Genomic DNA, 4,900 nt, shown 5'->3' with positions numbered 1-4,900 from the left:
ATAATGTGAAGTTACAAATAAATGTTTCATAAAGTTGTTGCAGATTTTTTGAAAAGGCGACATTATTTATTTATTGAAAAACAAATTTGTTCTGCCAAAAATATAATGAAAGCGCCAATATTATGTATTATACATCTAATATAGAATCATTAGGATAATAAATTAGAATCACTTAATCTATAATATTGTATTATTATTTTTTATTTTTTTAATAAACTCTTGCAAGTGAATAGAAATGTGTACATAACTAATAAGAGGTGTGTAAACTAAATAGAGTAGGTAGTAATTGTGACCTACCTAGTAATTATTTTAAAAGTATCTTTAAAAATGTTGGGGTCAAAAATTAAAAAACTGAAATGACACCCCTGGCTACCGCATTTTGGTAGTATTTTTTTGGTGAGGCAACTTATGAAACAACCCCCCCCCCCCCATACCATAAATTAGACTTCACAATAAATGGAATTTAATAAAAGCACGGCAGCATGCGTATAAAAATTTAAATGAACCAACAAGTTACGATTTTATCAAGACAGAAATATAAATAAATATTACAATGGTTTAATTAGGGTTGCCCTGGCTGAAACAACTGATTATGTATTGATGATCATCGGAACATTGCCGCCTGCAGAAATACCAGCGTTTGTTTATATAATAATTATTTCGAACATTTCTTATCGGTTTATTTCTATTTTTGGTGATAAACACAAAATAATATACAATATAATAAATGATTATTCATAATTCATATTATTAAACTTAGTAAAGAAGAATTTTTTCTCAAATAAAATCATAAATATGTTGAAAATTACTATCAAAATATGTGCTATTGGTGAGCCAAGAAGTATACATTTAAGTATTATTTACTTCAATATTTTAAGTGAGATTCCTCACTTGCCCCACCCCCAAAACCGCCACTGCTGGCTACATACAATATTTTTCCATCTATTGAACATCATTAATTCGATATTATTTATTTTAATAATTATTTATATTTAATAAATCTAACTTATTAGCCAATAATTTACTATCATCTGTATTATGCGAGGTATTATGTTAGTTTTTGCCCCATCTATAGGTACTTAAATTTAGTATTAAGTTCTAACACAATGATGATATTAAAATTAAATACAATTTTTAAAGGTGTATTAGTAAAAGAAATGGATGCCTTAATGACTAAATCTTATGATAGTGATCAAAAGCAAGTTCTGACATCTGAAGAATGAGAACCAACAAATTTTTACTTTATTAGAATACTAGAAGACTTACAATCTTTACCCAATTATGTTGACAGTTAATTTACCTTATTCAAAATAAATATTAGTAATATTTAATATTCTTTTTTTTTTAGAAATGTTTCAAAAGCTGCTAGTCCATACTTCCTTACCATGTTCATTAGTGTTGATGAATATTATGATCCTGGTCTTGACACACGGACATCAGTTGCACCGATGTCTGCACATCGCCATGGTGTAAATATCCACTATAAATACTGTAGAAATTAACAACCCAATCACCAATACTTGGATCATGGAGACATTGTGAAGACTTGGAGTACACATTTATGGTGGAGTAGTCGTTGATAGACCACCACATTAGTACTAATCAGCATACAGAATAATTTCACTGTTGTGGTAGTAATATGAACTTAGTTTTGTATAATTTATGATGAAATGTGATTTATTCTTTATATACTTGTGAAAGTGAATGTTTTTTTTTTTTTTTTAAATTGATTATTTAATTAATTAAATAAATAAGTTATAAAGTTAATTATATTACAGTATATCAGCAAAAACTTAAATAATTTAGTATTAATTTAATTTATTTTAGATTCTGTGAGGACTGAGGACTGATAGACTTATTGGTTATTCCGTGATTTCTTTTTTTGTGTGTTTGTGTACACGATAATTGGATGTTTGGGTAAATTATTTTGTAGTTAAAAATGTATCAAATTAAACATTTTTATAGCTAAGAATTGAAAATGTAAAACAGGGTGTCTCATAAGTAGTTGGTTCATAATGTAACCATAAAATCTAAAAAAAATATGTAAATACAGTTTTTTGTTATATATGTATATTTTAATCTCAAATTTGAACAAAATTAGATATTCACAACGAGCCACAACGAATAACTATTCCATTTATAGTTTGTTGTAATTTAAAATATTTAAAATATTCACAAATCATGGCTGGCACTTTTAAAGTACTTTAAATATAATATTTTAAATATTTTTAAGAAAAAAAGTATTTAAGAATAATAACCTAGCAGTGTATTTAAATATGTTTTTAATCGTATCAAGTAACTAAGAATATTAATTTTGTAATACCTACTTCATTTTATACTGAAAAATGAAAAAAAATTTTGAAGAAAAATTACCTATAAAGACCAACTTAAGACTAATAAGTGATATTTATTTAACATCATTTATATAACTAAAGAACAAGTAAAAAAGGTATACTGTTAATCTTATTATTAGTTGTAAAAAAGTATGTTTATCGAAATGTATTATTTTGTTGTATGTGATTTTATAATCACAAAATGTAAAATATTCATTCAAAATTTAATAAAAAAAAAAAAAGGGCCCACACTTTTTTTAAAATAAATAATTAATGTAAATAATGCAAATTGCACACACTTTTAAATAAAAATATACTAATCCATATTATAATATAATAATTTATAAATTTTTTGAAATAAATATTTTTCAATTTTTGTTTCTCTGTTTTCTTCAAAGATTTAAATCTATTGCGATTGTTATCAGCCAATAATGCTTGATCTTCTTAATCATCAATTTCTTCAACATCATGCATAGGAATATTGTTTGTTATACACATATTATGCAAGACTGTATACAAGGTGACATTCTTTTATCATGAAACACTCATTATTTCAAAAAGTATTAATGTTTTTGAAAATATTTTTTTACATAGTTTCAATTTTTTTAAAAAACAACATTTTTATTAAATTATTATATTTTTAAATATTTTTTATCCTTATATTTTTTTAAGTTTTACTTTTTTGAATGACAACATAAAGTTTTAGCTTCATTTTCCAAAGCAGAATATTATTTTACATAAAAATCGAATTTAGGACGACTATTTTAAAAGTTATGATTATTTATATAAGATAACCTTTAAGTTTCCCTACATTAAAAAAAAAAATTTTTACTGAAAGTCAAAAGCATTGGACCCGTAAATGAATAAATTATGTTCATTCACTTCTCACACATTGACACAGCCAAAATGTACATGTAATATGAAATGCCTAAACACTACTCCTTAAAACATGTTATGCTTCAGCCGCCTTAATGTTTATTTAAAAAATGTACCTAATTAATTTCTTATACAAAATGAATACTATATATATGAATTTGATTACGATCCCTTATACTTATAAGACTTCCCTACAGTTTACAAAATATATTTTATTTACATATAAAAATTTAAATTAATGATCGATGTAAAAGTAAGTTGTATATTATATAACTATAGTATATTATATTTATATAAATTAATTTAACAATATTATATAATATAAAATATTGGAAAAAATAAACTTTATATATTTTTAAAATTTTCACATTGTCCGTACAGTACGAATTATTTATAAGAAATCGTTGTTTTAAATTTTCAATCCTTAGCTACGAAAATTAAACATTTTATAATTTAAAAATTTGTGAAGGATTTTTTAAGGTTGACGTTGTTGTAACACGTTTTAACATTTCAGACTTGGCTTTTTCGACTATTTCTAAATTCTCACCAGCATGCGATTATTCAACCTCAATTATTGGATTTTTTATAATATAATTAAACGTGTGTTATTAAAAATATAAAATGTAAGTATCTCGACTAAATAGCGTTTTGGGTAACACTGGCCAAGTGACAAAGTCAATTTATAATTGTTTAGACAGGATATTTGGGATTTATAATCTGTCCAATCTAGGATCTCTAGATTTATAAAATAATCGTGGTAATAATATTGATCATATCTTGCAAGTCGTATGGTCAATAAACTGTAGACATACTGCCGCGATAAACATCTGATAGCTTAAAGATATAGCCATATAGGAACCTACATACGACCTATCAAACTATAGTGGATTTCCGTTATATTTTTGTTAGATACAATAAATACCTACCAAGAATAAGAAAATATAAGAAAAACGAATTTCTAACTCAAATTTGCACATTTTCGTGATTTTTGCGTGTTTTGTCAACATTTGAACTTTAAATGCTCATAAAACTGGATTTTTAATTTTTTTCATCTGCCATTGAAACAATATACTAGGATCCTTCTATTCAATTTTCAAGCTTTTTGACGCAAAAAATATAATTTTATTTAAAAAAAAGGCGGGTAAGTCGTGGATGTCGCTCTGCTGTACAGTAGGTTACAAGTGGGTTACTGTAATGGATGGAATTAAATTTGAATCCAATGATATTATATCATTGTATACGAAAAACGATTCTGAACGGAGATGATTTGTCAGTCTAGGATATATTATTTTTAAAGAAAAACTTATGGAGAACCTTGTACCAAATTTTAAAAACTTAGTTATAAAAGAAAAAATTTTTACGATTTTTCAACCACTAAATTACTTGCAAATTTTCGCAATTTTGACATATTTCGTATAAATTTGAACTTTAAATGCTTATAAATAAAAATTGTGACAATGTATTCCTTTTATTTTGCAACTGCTATTGTAAAAATATGTTAGGAGCCTTGTATTAAATTTCCAAATCTTAGAATTAAAAAGAAAAACTTTTATGAATTTCTGTTTAAGATTATTTGAACATTGCCGTAATTTTTACGTATTTAGTCAAAATTTGAACTTTAAATGCTTATAAAAAAAAATTGTGCCTATGTATTTTTATAATTTTTGAATGGGAGTTAGAAAAAACATATG

General features: G+C 24.9%; 1 long non-coding RNA gene across 1 annotated transcript in view; it reads left to right on the top strand.

Annotated features, from left to right (window-relative positions):
• LOC115035123 overlaps window positions 1–1,325 on the top strand; it is a 4,120-nt gene extending 2,795 nt beyond the window's left edge. Inside the window, exon 4 of the long non-coding RNA XR_003840271.1 lies at window positions 1,141–1,325. This is a non-coding gene — a long non-coding RNA (uncharacterized LOC115035123). The remainder of the gene's footprint in view (window positions 1–1,140) is intronic.
• Window positions 1,326–4,900: the final 3,575 nt, after the last annotated feature.

This window comes from Acyrthosiphon pisum, chromosome X (assembly GCF_005508785.2).
Source record: "Acyrthosiphon pisum isolate AL4f chromosome X, pea_aphid_22Mar2018_4r6ur, whole genome shotgun sequence".
NCBI lineage: Eukaryota > Metazoa > Arthropoda > Insecta > Hemiptera > Aphididae > Acyrthosiphon > Acyrthosiphon pisum.
Note: the sequence above shows the minus strand (reverse complement) of the source record. Positions and strands in the feature narration are given on the sequence as shown.